Consider the following 15,497-nt stretch of genomic DNA (forward strand, 5'->3'; position numbering starts at 1 on the left):
ATGGGATATCTAGAGGCTGCCATCTTTGGAAAATAAAACCTTCCACACTCATCTTTAAACAGGCATAATAATACTTATTTTATAGGATTGTTTCAAAGTTAAATGAGATAATCTACGTAAAACTTACAGCATAGTGTCTGGTACATGGTAAAATGTGAATGAGTTATCATTTGCTATCCCAGTGGATGGCAGGCAAGGATGTAAAAGGGGAAAGAATGGCAAACATCAGTCAGATCCTTACTTTGAAAAAATTTACCCTTACCTAATCTAATGCGAGTATCAATTTTTTTCCTGTCTGTACTTTTTAATGGATTATTCAAAACGTATCTATAAAAAGAGAAAAGACTACATATTCTGAAGGCAGTAACCGTTTGCGATTATATCACAGAGAGAGTTTAAAAAAGTATCTGTTGTAATTGCAGTGAGGTTTAAGCTTTCTGTCCCTCATAATGTAACTGAGCAGGACCCTATGGGGCCTTCCCAGAACAGACCCCTCCCCCATGTCCTCTGCTGTAGCTCCGCTCTGAAGTACCCAGATAATAGTATCTGATGCACATTTCCTGAGTTGTTTTACAGGTGCTAAAACCACCACCAAATGGGAGAAATGAACTACTTGATGACCATAAACAAATAGCTCCCAGACCTCCTGGCGCCTAAGGATTGATAATGTTAACCCCTGTGACATCACCCTGTTACATCACCATCAACCAATCAGAATTGTGCATGAGCTGATCACATACCCTGGGACGCCTCTCCCTCACTGGGCCTTTAAAAATGCTTTGCTGAGGGACTTTCCTGGTGGTCCAGTGGTTGGGACTCCACGCTCCCAATGAAGGGGGCTCGGGTTTTATCCCTGAAGGGAACTAGATCCCACATGCTGCAACTAAGAGCCTGCATGCCGCAACTAAAAATACCACACATGGCAAGGAAGATCCCGCATGCTGCAACTAAGACCCGGTGCAGACAAATCAAAATAAATAAATAAATATATAGAGAGAAATTAAAAAAAAATTTTTTTTTAAATGCTTTGCTATGCATTTAAACCCATTGGGGAGTTCACGTATTTTAAGCACTAGCTCTCCTGGACTTCTTATCTAGCGCCCTACAATAAATGCTGTGCTTTCCTTCACCACAACCTGGTGTCAATAGACTGGCTTTACTGCGAACTGGCGAGCGGACCCAAGTTTGGTTCGGTAACAATTTATGTCAGTATTTTTATAGAATCGAAGTTGCAAGGTACTTCACATAATGTTGTTCCATGCTCTCCTTCCTAGTGTGCATATCACCTTCTGTTTTATAAATAGATGCATCAACTAGCAACTTTTTCTCTTTAAATAAAACAAAATTAAGGAAAAATAATCGTAGCTTTGTGATAAATTCAAGCAGTGAAAGGTTTTAAATTAGTCTCAGGACCCTTCCCTACTGGGCAGAGTCCGTCCTGGTTAACATTTTCTTAGATGTACGTCCGTAAATTTTCTGTGCATATTGTGTTTGTGTGTGTGTGTGTGTGTGTGTGTGTGTAGGTATTTGTTCTAAAATTAGATGTGATTATATTAAATATGTTGTACTGTAGCCTGTTAGGATGATGCTTCAATGAAGATGTTTGAACATAGATCTTTGAGTAATTCATGTTTATCAGTGGCGTACATTGATTGGGTTAAAGGGTGCAGTTTAAATTTTAAAGTCTAAGTTTTTTTTTTAAGTATAATTGACCTACAACACTATGCTAGTTCCAGATGCACAGCACAGTGATTCAGTGTTTCTGCACATTACAAAATGATCACCATTTTTATGAGTTTATGAATACTTTTACGTCCTTTTGTGTTTTCACTATGTTTGGTAATTCAGGTCACAATTTTCCACACTACAGCAAGTCATTAATTGGGCACAGCCTTCTTTATTGAAGGTTCCTGACCTTGTTTTAGTGATTTGGTTTGAATTACTTAATCTCTCAGGGAGAGTGGGAATTACAAACTGAATCCTCTTCCTTTTAAACTCTAGTTGAGGGTTATACTCGCTAATTAACCTCCCTCAATTCTTTTCACCCCTCCGCTGGTGAAGCCCCATCGTTCTGATGCTTATCACCTGCCTTGGTTAAAATCTTTAGAAGCAGTGTTTGAATACAAATATTTGGATTTGGGTGTGACGGGTTTAGAATTTCACAAAAAATGAATCTGAACTCCATTTTCACGCTTTAAATAAGGCTTAAATTCCACTTAAACAAGCCTTGGTTTGGTAAAAATGAATAGAATCTTAATTAATATGAACGGACTTATTTATCCTCCTTGTTCTATCTACCCTGTTTTAAAAAGTATTCATTTTATTAAGTCTTGACCCTTGAGTTTGTCTTTTATTATTAGTTTTTTAATATTTACTTGTTTGGCCACACTGGGTCTTAGTTGCAGCATGCGGGATCTAGTTCCCTAACCAGAGATTGAACCTGGGCGCCTTGCATTGGGAGCACGGAGTCTTAACCACTGGACCACAAGGGAAGTCCCTCTCTACCCTTGTCATATAGCTATGTTATTTACACTTTTCTTTGTCCTTGAGTCTGGGTGCTGTTTTGGTTGGTTTGTTTTTTAGTGATTGTTTACTCTCTCTATTCCCATTAATGTGGGGCAGCGTTTCTTTTGCTAGCATAGCTCTGTATCCTTCACAGCTTTGTGCTGTGCTTTGTGTTCATCTTAACGTTTCTTATCTAACAGTAAAGGCCTGTGAAAATATGCGACATCCTGTTGGAGAGAATAGGAAGATACTTTTCCTAAGTAAGTGTTTTCTCATAGGGGTGTTTCTCTTTTTCTCTCCCCTGCCTTTCATCCTTGTTACGCCCAGACCCTTTGTCTATTGGAAGAGCCATGGAGGAAACAAGTAATTCTTTATCCCCCCCGCGGCTCTCTCCAGGGCATGGGTTCCATTTATTGCTGGCTGGCCATGAGGGTCTGGAGCCAGCTTGGAATGCTGGCACACACGTGGAGTTTGTACTTAAACCACTTTAAAATGCAGAGTTGGGAATTCCCTGGTGGTCCAGTGGTCAGGACTCGGCACTTTCACTGCTGTGGCCCGGGTTCAATCCCTGGTCGGTGACTAAGATCCTGCAAGCTGTGGGGCTTGGCCTAAATAAATAAATAAAGTGCAGAGTTGACTTTTTTTTTTAAAGCAAGTCTGCATGTATATGTATTCGTATGATCACCGCCGTCCTTTTTTCACTTAGTATTAAATTATGGATGAACAATTTCTTATATTGTTAAATGTTATTTGAAAGCATCATTAAAAAAATTTATTTTATTGAAGTATAGTTGATTTACAATGTTGTGTTAATTTTTACTGTACAGCAAAGTGATTCAGTTATACATGTATATTCTTTTTTTTTTTGGTTGGGGGGCTGCGCAGGCCTCTCACTGTTGCGGCCTCTCCCATTGCGGAGCACAGGCTCCGGACGCGCAGGCTCAGCGGCCATGGCTCACGGGCCCAGCCGCTCCGTGGCATGTGGGATCTTCCCGGACCGGGGCACGAACCCGTGTCCCCTGCATCGGCAGGCGGACTCTCAACCGCTGCGCCACCAGGGAAGCCCACATGTATATTCTTTTTCATATTCTTTACCATTATGGTTTATCACAGGATATTGAATATAGTTCCCTGTGCTATACAGTAGGACCTTGCTAATCCCAAATTCCCCATCCATCTCTCCCCCACCCCCTCCCCTTGGTAACCACAAATCTGTTTCCTATGTCTGTGAGCCTTTTTTTTTAGAGAGTATGGAGAATTTGTTAGAGTAGCTGCAGGTTTTTTTTAAGATGTTGGGGGTAGGACTTTATTAATTTACTTATTTATTTTTTTTGGCTGTGTTGGGTCTTCGTTTCTGTGCGAGGGCTTTCTCTAGTTGTGGCAAGTGGGGGCCACTCTTCATTGCGGTGCGCGGGCCTCTCACTATCGCGGCCTTTCTTGTTGCGGAGCATAGGCTCCAGACGCGCCGGCTCAGTAGTTGTGCCTCACGGGCCCAGTTGCTCTGCAGCACGTGGGATCCTCCCAGACCAGGGCTTGAACCCGCGTCCCCTGCATTAGCAGGCAGATTCTCAACCACTGCGCCACCAGGGAAGCCCGAGCCTTTTTTTTTTATAGATAATTTCATTGTGTCATATTTTAGATTCCACATATAAGTGAAATCATATGGTATTTGTATTTCCCTTTCTGACTTACTTCACTTAGTATGATAATCTCTAGGTCCATCCATTTGCTGCAAATGGCATTATTTTGTTCTTTTTTTATGGCTGAGTAGTATTCCATTATTTATAGGTACCACGTCTTCTTTATCCATTCATCTGTCGATGGACATTTAGGTTGTTTCCATGTCTTGGCTATTGTGAATAGTGCTGCTATGAACATAGGAGTGCATGTATATTTTCGAGTTAACGTTTTCCCCAGATATATGCATGGGAGTGGGATTGCTGGATCACATGGTAACTCTATTTTTAGTTCTTTGAGGAACCTCCAAACTGTTCTCCATGGTGGCTGCACCAACTTACATTCCCACCAGCAGTGTTGGAGGGTTCCTTTTTCTCCACACCCTCCCCAGCATTTATTATTATTATTATTTTAAATATTTATTTATTTAGTTTATTTATTTGGCTGCTCCGAGTCTTAGTTGCGGCATGCAGGATCTTTTAGTTGCGGCAGGCAGCATCCCTGACCAGGGATCGAACCTGGGCCCCCTGCATTGGGAGCGTGGAGTCTTAACCACTGGACCACCAGGGAATTCTCATTTACCAATTTTTAAGTGTATTGTGGAATAAGGATCTAACTTGAATTTTTAAATGTGAAATCTCCAGATTAATCAGCTTTATTGAGGTATAATTTGCACCCAATAAAATTCACCTATTTTAAGAGTATAGTTTGATGAAATTTGGCAAATATAGACAGTAGTGTCTCCACAGTCAAGATATAGAACCTTTGGGAATTCCCTGGCGGTCCAGTGGTTAGGGCTCTGTGCTTTCACTGCCGAGGGCCCGGGTTCAAATCCTGATCAGGAACCTGAGATCTAGCAAGCTGCATGGTGTGGCCAAAAAAAAAAAACCCAGAAAAACAAAAACAAGATATAGAACCTTTCTGTCACCCCCAGAAGTTGTCTTGTGCTCCTTTGCAGTCAGCCCCCTTTCCCTACTCCTGACTCCAGAGATCATTATTCCACTCCCAGCTGGAGCTGTGCTTTCTCTGCTCCTCACACCGAAGAATGTGTCCCTATGCCATTGGCAGTTGGGGTTCCCAGATTCTGCTTTTGTCATGGACCTTGTCAGCTGAGCCAGTTACTTTGGAAAGGATCTGTTACCGTGGTCACTGCTCTTATAAGTACATTTGTGTGACTTTATCTGTGTCTCCTGGGCAGTGTTCTGCTCAGGGAAGACAGCAGTGGCAGCGTGGTTGGGAAATGCTTCTGGGGTCAGACTCCCTGTGTTTAAAGCCTACTGCTTATTGAGGTGACCTTGGGCAGGCTACCTAACCTCTCAGTGCCTTAGTTCCTCATTTGTAAGATGGATTAATGGGATACCTACTGCATGGGATTTTTGAGATGATTAAGTGAAAAATGGTGCCTGGTACCTAGTGTTCAGATCTTGGTGTTTAATAAATATCTTTTTCCGATAGAAGGAGCCAGGGCTCCTTGGTGAAGCGGCTTATCCTAGGACGGAAGCAGGAAATGCATAAGATTTTGTAGTGCTAGAAAGTGAGAAAGTACTGAAAAAGAAACAAACCCCTTATTGATGGGAGCATGTCAAAGGGACAAAGGAGCCAACTGAAAGAGCTCCCTAAGGCCAAAGCTGGAACAATTTGAAGCAACAAGATAAAGTAGTATTAGATTATCCCGAAGGATAAAATAAATATCCATGGAGCCATACTAATATTAATGAAAACATATCCTAAAGACAGTTTGGAGACTTCCCTCGTGGCGCAGTGGTTAAGAATCCGCCTGCCAATGCAGGGGACACGGGTTCGAGCCCTGGTGCAGGAAGATCCCACATGCCGCGTAACAACTAAGCCCATGCACCACAACTACTGAGCCTGCGCTCTAGAGCCCATGAGCCACAACTACTGAAGCCCGTGCACCTAGAGCCCGTGCTCCACAGCAAGAGAAGCCACCGCAGTGAGAAGCCTGCGCACCGCAACGAAAGAGTAGCCCCCGCTCGCCGCAACTAGAGAAAAGCCCGCGCGCAGCAACGAAGATCCAACGCAGCCAAAAATAAATAAATAAATTTATAAAAGACAGTTTGATTGCAGGACTATGAAGTTCATTTAAATAGCATCCTTCCAGTCATTTTATTCTTCTTACCCTTCTAATCTTACTGTTGCATTTATGTGGCTGGTCTGACCTGGGAAAGGAGGTAACCTAAGGAACAAGAGTTCTCTCTCACTGTGATCAGAAATACCCAATATTTAAAGACAGATGAATAAAAAAGTGTTGGTTGCCAATTAGTCAATAGTAATAATTTTGTGATTCAGTTATCAGCAAAGTTCCCCCTGCAGTATATGTACGGGGTATTATAGGAATATTAGATTATGGGGCATGTGACCTGACATTTCCTCTTTGATTCATTTGTTGAGTATGTACAGGGCACGAAAGAGAATAGATAGTAGGCTTTGCCTTTAAGAGGCTTATGGCCCTATGGAGAGAAGGTGCAAAGCGGACCACGAGCAGGTCTGTGACAGAGGACAGGGTACGTACAGAAGGTGGAAAAACATCTGCTCTAACGCCTACCTACCAGGTTGGTCCTGGGGGATTAGAATCTACAGCACCAGGTACTCAATTTTGGACACCGTGTACTCATTAATTTGGCCTTTAATATTATCTAAACAGGAGCGTGGCTCTCTCCCCTGCCTCTCTCTTTTTTTAAAAATTATTTATTTATTTATTTACTTATTTTTGGCTGTGTTGGGTCTTCGTTTCTGTGCAAGCGCTTTCTCTACTTGCGGCAAGCGGGGGCCACTCTTCATTGTGGTGTGCGAGCCTCTCACTATCACGGCCTCTCTTGCTGCGGAGCACAGGCTCCAGACGCGCAGGCTCAGTAGTTGTGGCTCACGGGCCTAGTTGCTCCGCGGCATGTGGGATCTTCCCAGACCAGGGCTCGAACCCGTGTCCCCTGCATTGGCAGGCGGATTCTCAACCACTGCGCCACCAGGGAAGCCCCTCCGCTGCCTCTCTGGGGGCCTGGGAACACACTCTAAGTCCTCAGTGTGAGGGATTGTGTCTTACTGATCTTTGTGTCTTCAGTGCATGGCACAGTGCATAGCTGATGCTAATAAATCTTTATTGACACCCACAGTGATGTAGTCATACCACCAGGGATGTTTAATTCATTTAGGCTGAAGTACAGCATAAATTGCGTTGGGGGGGGAGCGGGTCCCAAGATGACCCGTTGGTTCCATGATTTGCTCGGAGGACTCACAGGACTCAGGATATGCTCATACTCATGGCTGCGACGTACTCCAGTGAGAGGGTACAGAGCGAGATGCGCAGAGAAAGGGACATGGGGCAAAGTCTGGAGGAAGCGCATCGCAAGCTGCCAAGAGTCCTCTCCCAGCAGAGTCACACAGGACGGACGCGCTTAGTTCTTCCAACAGCAAACTGACAACACGTGTGAAATATTTTCTATAAGGGAAGCTCATTAGAGCCCCAGTGCCCAGGATTTTTATTGGATGCTGATAACGTAGGCACCCTCTGCCCAGAACATAGCAAATCCCAGCTCCCAGGAGGAAAGCAGATTCAGCGTAAACCCCATTGCTCGCTCCGACGGTGTGAGTCGGAGTGAGTCGCTCTTATTGTGCAGGGGCTGGTGGAAACCCTGCCCAAGGGCCAACCTTGCAAGCAGACGGAGAGCGGTCTTAGGCCTGCCATGTGAGCTCTTTTCTGCACAGTAATAGACTGTGTCTCCTTTCAGGGAAATTTCTGGGCATTCTAGTCTAGTCCATCCAAGAGAAGGGAAAGGGTTGGTTCCAAACTGGACAGATTAGTGGTAAGCCACAGAGCCTGTATTTTGTTCAGTTTGTTTTGAAGAAGCTTTTCGGGAGATTCACCCAAGAATCTTACATGTCTTGTTTCCAGGACTTACTGCGCAGGTTACCTGTTTTAGAGAGGCTCTGGGATTCAGTTTAAGCTGTGGTTGTCAAGCAAGTTACAGCTTCTGAGTTTTATCAGCAGGGATCTGACACTTCAGTCCTGAAGACTCCACCAGGGCTGAGCCCTGCCTTGCTCTAGCCAACTTCTCTTAGAGGGCGAGCGGGGAGGACTGTAAAACTGGCAGAATAGCTCTGAATCCTGCCTTGCTGGGAACTAGACCAGTTAATTTTTTATTCAGGGAAACGTGGTTAAGAGGGATTCTGCTAGCTTAGTTTAAAGGTCTTCAGTTTGCGGGCATAGAGCGGCGCTGGGGTATTAACTGGTATTCTTGGGAGACATGTCTGCTTGCACACAGCACACCCCTCCTGTGTGCTGCTTGGTGCCCTGGAGACACACTGCCTTTTCAGAGAGAAGTACTGAGGTCTGTAGTCAAACGTGTTTCTCTTTATTTAGCCCTGCATTTCCTAGATTTATTTGCTCATAGAACCCCCTTTTGTGGAATACCCATTAGTGTTTGGGGGGTACTAGTGTTTTGAGGAACTCAATTCAGAAAATGCTAGTCTAGAGATTCAGCACCCTCAGGTGGTTTTCCTGCTGATGACGTGCAGGGAGGCCCCTCCGGGCGTGATGGCCCACCCTCTTCTCACACAAAGCACAGGCTTGGCTTCCATCACGAGGCTTGGCTTCCATCGCAGTGTTTGCTGAGGGCTGTGGCTTGTAGTGTACAGATTTCCTTAGTTATGAATGGAATGGTCTTAGTACTAAAGTCATACTCCATCGCCCCAAGCATTCTTTGTTTCTGCTGTTATTTTTATGTGTTTCTTTGTCTTGGTGCAATGTAGTTTATCTCCAACTCTTGTTAGTTGCCAGGACTAAGAAATGTTAGTGCTGGGGCTGGCAGTCCTTCGCAGAGGGTTTTCACTTAGGACAAAGGAGCCACCTGGGAAATAGGATGGAGACCTGTTGCAGGGAACCAGAAGAGGCTCTCTGAAGCTAACCATGGCAGAGGATAACCAGTCTCCCTGTTGGGGGGGGTCTGTTGAAGAATATACGTGGCCCCTAAACTTTGTTCTCATTCAAGAGGTTGTTTTAGTCTGCTTCAGTTGTGAAGACCCGTAAGTCAGACTACAGTTCCCAATATGGAAGCGTATTATAATTATAACAGTCAGTTAAGGGTGAGCTTGAGAACAGGAACACTCTAGAGCAGGAAGGCCTGGCCCTCCTGGGAGCCAGAACCGTGGTGAAAGCACCTCCTTGTTGGGTCTCAGCAGTGGGAATTTGTGGATGTGGTTATTCCGACACTAATATGATCTGAATCTGTTTTTCTTTGGGCCTTTCCTTGAATATATTCTTTATTGTATATCTTTTCTGTTCCTCATACTTCCTGCTTATTCCTAACTTTGGCTTGCTTTTTTTCTTCCGATTTTTAAATATTGGAGTATAACATACATCCAGAAAACTGCACGAATTACAAGTACAGGTTGGTGAATTTTCAGAAAGTGAACCTGCTTGTGTAACCTGCTCCAAGATCAAGGAACAGAGCGTTACCCGTGTCCTGGAAATCCCCAGGGTAACCGCTGCTCTGACTCAGGCACCACGGATTTGTTTGTTTTAACAGCTTTATTGAGATACAATTTACATACTCTAAAGTTCACCCAGTTAAAGTATACAATGCAGTGATTTTAGGTATTTTTACTGAGTGGTGCAACCATCATCATCGTCTGTTAAAACACTTTCATCATCCCCAAAAGAAATTAGCATTGATTCCCCGTTTCCCCCAGACCCCACCCACCCTAGGCAACCACTAATCTACTTCCGTGTCCGGGGATTTGCCTATTCTGCACATTTCATGTAAATGGCCTTTTGCGCTTGGCTTCTTTTACTTAGCGTAACGTTTTCAGGGTTCATCCATGGGTCTGTGGCTGAATAACAGTCCGTTGTATGGATAGACCATATTTTGTTTATCCGTTCATTAGCTGATGCACATTTGTGTTGTTTCCACCTTTGGCTATTATGAATAATGCTTCCGTGAACATATGTGTACAGGTTATTGTTTGGACATATGTTTTCATTTTTCTTGAGTATATACCTAGGAGTGGAATTCTGAGTCATGTGGGACTCCATTTAATATCTTGAGCTGCTAAACTGTTTTCCACAGTGGCTGCACCATTTTGCATTTCCACCAGCAATGTATGAGAGTTCTCACTTATCCATAGCCTCAGCAATACTTGTTATTATCTATCTTTTTGAGTCTAGCCATTCTAGTGGGTGTGAAGTGGTGTCTTATGTTTTTGTTGTTTTTAATTTTCTTGTCAATTATTTTATATTTCATAAATTGCCACTTTCTTTACGACGATATTATATAAAAATAAATATACTTAGCTTTTAATCTCAAATGCCATTTTCCTTAAAGGAATCACAAAGAAAATCACCCTTTAAAAATTGTTTTTAATTACTTTAAAAAATTAATACATGGGCTTCCCTGGTGACGCAGTGGTTGAGAGTCCGCCTGCCGATGCAGGGGACGTGGGTTCGTGCCCCGGTCTGGGAAGATCCCACATGCCGCGGAGCAGCTGGGCCCGTGAGCCATGGCCGCTGAGCCTGCGCGTCCGGAGCCTGTGCTCTGCAATGGGAGAGGCCACAACAGTGAGAGACCCGCGTACCGCAAAAAAAATAAAATAAAATAAAATTAAAATTAAAAAAATAAAAAATTAATCCATATACAAAGTGTAAAACAAAAAGAAGCACAGACTTATATATAGTGAAAAGTGAGTCTCTCTTCCGTTCCTGCCCTCCCACCCATCTAGACCCTCCCCCGCAAGGTAACCACTGTGGCACTTCCTTGTGTTCCTTCTGTGTATAGGTTAGCAGAAATGTGTGAGTGTTGTGTGTATAAGTTTTTTATTGCTGCTATAACAAATTGTCACAAACTCAGCAGCTTAGAACCACACAACTTAAACGACTCTCCCTGGACTGAGATCAAGTTGCTGGCAGGTGGCGTCCCTTCTGGGGGCTCCAGGGGAGAATCTGTTTCCTGGTCTTGTCCAGCTTCCAGAGGCCACCCGTGCTCCTTGACTTGTAGCCTCTCCTCTGTCTGCAAAGCGTCACATCTTCCCGTCTGTCCTCCGTCTGCAAAGCGTCATGTCTTCCCATCTGTCTCTGATTCTGTTTCCTCTGCCTCCTTCTGCCACTGATGAGCTCCCTGTGGCTGACGCATTGCGCCCACCCAGTAAATCCAAGATCATACCCTTGTTTTAAGGCCGGCTCCTCAGCAGGCTTAGCCGTTAACTCTCTCTTGCTGTGCAGCCTGACATTCACAGGCTCCAGGGATTAGAACATGGACATTGTTGGGCGCCGTCATACTGCCTGACACAGTGTGTAAACTGTTTTGAAAGCAATGTTAACACGGTTTACACACCGTTCTTTCGTTTGTCTTTTTCATTTAATACTATATCTTTTTTTTTTTTTTTTTTAACATCTTTATTGGGTTAATACTATATCTTGAAAGGATGTTCCCTGTCAGAAGCTGAAGAGCTGCCTTACCCCTCTTTATCTGCCATATAATAGTCCTTTGTATGGCTTTTTCATAATTGAGTTAACCATTTTTCGGGTGTTTCTTGAGGTGCTAGACTTTTAAATTTTACGTAGTCAAATAAATCAGCCTCTTCTGAGTGACTTCTTACCTCGTTATGCTTAGAAAGGCTTTTTCCTTTAGTGAAAAAAATGAATGTTGTCCTTAGATTAAAAAAGATATCCGTTACCTTCTATGTTAAATTTCCGGGGCTGCTGCAACACTGTCACAAATTTGGTGGCTTAATACCACAGAAATTGCTTCTCTCCAGTTCTGGAGGCAGAAGCCTGAAATCAAGGTGTGGGCGGGGCCACGCGCCCTCCGAGGCCGCCAGGGCAGGACCCCGCCTCCCACCCCCCACCCCCACCCCCCGTGGCTCCGGGCGTCCCTTGGCTTGTGGCCGCGTCCCTCCAGTCTCTGCCCCTGTGTTCACACGGGCTCCTCTTCTATGTCTGCATGTGTGTGTCTCTCTTATTTTGTTGTCGTAAAAATCACATAACGTGAGATCTACCCTCTTAATAAAGTTTTAAGTGTATAGTATCGTTAACTGTGTGCACATTGTTGTACTACAGATCTCTACAACTTTTTTATCTTGCATGACTGAAACTCGGTACCCATTCAGTAACAACTCCCCATTTCCCCCTCCCACCAGCCCCTGGAGCCACCATTCTACTTTCTCTGTGTGTCTCTTATAAGGACCCTTGCCATTGGACTTAGGACCCACCCAGAGAGTCTAGGACGTTCTCGTTTCAAGCGCCTTAACTTAATCACACCTGCAAAGACCTTATTTCCAAATAAGGTCACATTCACAGGTTCTGGGGCTTAGGACGAGGACATGTCGTTTTGGGGACCACCATTCAACACACTTCACACTCTCAGTGCTTTTATTTTCCTCCCTAGAAATCATCTTTGGAAAATAAATTTTTGTGTAAAGCTTTTTTTTTTTTTTTTTTTTTTTATGCGGTACGCGGGCCTCTCCCGTTGCGGAGCACAGGCTCCGGACGCGCAGGCTCAGCGGCCATGGCTCACGGGCCCAGCCGCTGTGCGGCCGTGTCCCCTGCATCGGCAGGCGGACTCTCAACCACTGTGCCACCAGGGAAGCCCTGTGTAAAGCTTTAAGAATTATTTTCTTCAAACCTTCTCTTCAGGAGTTGTTGGGCATCTACCATATGCACAGCAGTTACAGGTTCTTCTTTCTTCCTGTGACAGTTACTACAGACTGGTACTGGTATACGGTATTTTGAATGGTAATAACATGGTTAGATGCTGTTTTTGGGGAAAAGTAGTTTTTCCAGTTTCTACAAATATGTGATTACAAATAGGATTTTCTTATTTTGCATGGCCTGAAGCTAGTATATATGAAAATGTACACTGAAATTGTTATTTTTTAGTAAGATTAAAAAGCGGCATTAGGGGGCTTCCCTGGTGGCGCAGTGGTTGAGAGTCTGCCTGCTGATGCAGGGGACACAGGTTCGAGCCCTGGTCTGGGAAGATCCCACATGCCGTGGAGTGACTGGGCCCATGGGCCACAACTGCTAAGCCTGCGCGTCCAGAGCCTGTGCTCCACAACAAGAGAGGCCACGATAGTGAGAGGCCCGCGCACCGCGATGAAGAGTGGCCCCCGCTTGCCACAACTGGAGAAAGCCCTTGCACAGAAACGAAGACCCAACACAGCCAAAAATAAATAAATAAATAATAATTAAAAATGAATATCTGCTAAAAAAAAAGAAAAAAAATTGGCATTAGGGACTTCCCTGGTGGCTCAGTGGTTAAGAATCCGCCTGCCAATGCAGGGGACACGGGTTCGAGCCCTGGTCTGGGAAGATCCCACATACCGCGGAGCAACTAAGGCCGTGCGCCACAACTACTGAGCCTGCGCTCTAGAGCCCGTGCTGTGCAACAAGAGAAACCACCGCAATGAGAAGCCCGCGCACTACAACAAAGAGTAGCCCCTGCTCGCCGCAACTAGAGAAAGCCTGCACGCAGCAACGAAGACCCAACGCAGCCAAAAAAGAAGAAAAAAAAAAAGCAGCATTAAAATCAATATTACCTATATATGAATTTTTATAAGAGTAATACCATACCAAGTACCCTGTATCAGCAAAACTGGTTAATGTAGGTATTAAACTGTAATGAACCATTGGGAAAACAATTTGCCTCAGGCCCTGAGCTTCCCTGCGTGTTCTTGCTGGGTGTGCCAGATGGCAAGGGCTATTCATCTTGTTTACTGCTTGTTGAAAAAGTGCTGGGCCATTGGCCCTAGATTCCTCTCCTGTAAAGCAATCCACTGCGTGTGCAGGTGTCACCTGGGCCCATCCTGTCACCCCTGTGGGACTTCGGGGCAACGGGAACCAATGCTAATATGCTGATGCTCATATATGTTGCTGCACCATGAGAAATGAAGTCCTTTGTCTCTGACCCAAGAGGCTGTGTCTTCTGCCAGCATCCATGAAACAGTGGCAGGCTAAGATAGTAACTTACAAGTGGGATAAAATCTCAGACAAATATAAACAAGTGAAATCTTGCAAATACAAATTCTGAGAAGTCTACTGTTCTATATGTTTTGTAAATTATGACATTTATTTATATATTAGTATGTTAGGATAATGCTTACTAGATGCTGTAATGGTTAAACCCACAATTCTCATGGCCTTTATACCAGAAAGGTATTTCTCTTGTTCGTATGAATGTCCTACGTGGGTATTCCTGGTTGAGAGTCTTTCCTGGCACCATCTTTATGTCATGGCTCCCAAGGTCTCCTGGAGGTCGTTTCTATTCTGGCTAGTCACAAGGGGGCATCGACAGGGAGGATCCTGGAGGAGGTTTTGCCCTTTTCTTTTAACTTTTCATCATGGAAACTTTCAAGCATGCCAGAAGTAGAGAAATTAGTAGAGTGAATGCTCTTGTGTATCTGTTACCTAGTTTCAACAGTGATCAACATTTTGTCATCTTTACCCCCATCACTTTTTTTCCTGGAGTCTTTATTTTTTATTGTTGTTTTTTAAATAAAATAGTGCTTTCATTATGGAATATACCTGACTTAGATAGTGAAATACCTGCAACCTTATCCCTCAGAGCAGCCACAAACTGGTGTGTGCGTGTGCGTGTGTGTGTGTGTGTGTGTGTGTGTGTGTGTGTGTATTGCCTTTAAGGACATTATTTTTAAGGATCTGTGTATCTGTGTCATTCTTTCAAATATATTCAATACATCCCATTATATAGATAAACCGTATTTAATTTATACAGTTTTCTGTTTGGGGGCATTAGTTTTTCCCTATTAAGTAATGTTACGCTAACATTCTCATCTCACATATACTTGAGCAAGTATGTTTTGCAGGATAAGTTGTAGAATTCGAATTGCTGGGTCAAAGGATATACACATCTAAAATATTTAATAGATATTGTCAAACTGCCCTCCAAAATGACTATACCAGTTTATACTTCCAGCAGAAGTGAATGGGAATGTATAGACTTTTAAAGCAAATCTAAACATAATATCATTTCATCCTAAAACAGTTTAGTACTTCTTGCTAACAGAAAAGGACTTTAAAAATCTTTAAACATATCATTTCTAAAAAACGTTATTCTAAAAACAGTTGTGCCTTTTTTCTGTTGGTTTGTTCAAATCAGAATTCACACAAGGTGTTAAAAATGTGCTCTGTCTAAAAGAGGTGTTGAAGGGGAGGCCCTCCTTTGGAGCGGGGACAGTTTTAAAAGCCTGCTCTGTGTTGATGTCGGTTTGGGACCCAAAGGTGATGGGCTCCTTTTGGTCCAAGTTTGTTTAATAGGTTTCTGATCTGTTTGCTTCTGGTCAGGTCCACA

At 43.8% G+C, this 15,497-nt stretch overlaps 1 protein-coding gene and 1 non-coding gene across 6 annotated transcripts in view; one reads left to right on the forward strand and one right to left on the reverse strand.

Annotated features, from left to right (window-relative positions):
- MOK (MOK protein kinase) overlaps window positions 1-15,497 on the forward strand; it is a 45,500-nt gene that overhangs the window by 8,518 nt on the left and 21,485 nt on the right. The gene's annotated exons all lie outside the window — the stretch shown is intronic.
- Window positions 4,680-4,752, reverse strand: TRNAW-CCA (transfer RNA tryptophan (anticodon CCA)). The gene has a single exon. It is a non-coding gene; the product is annotated as a tRNA-Trp (tRNA).

Source organism: Tursiops truncatus, chromosome 2, assembly GCF_011762595.2.
Source record: "Tursiops truncatus isolate mTurTru1 chromosome 2, mTurTru1.mat.Y, whole genome shotgun sequence".
NCBI lineage: Eukaryota > Metazoa > Chordata > Mammalia > Artiodactyla > Delphinidae > Tursiops > Tursiops truncatus.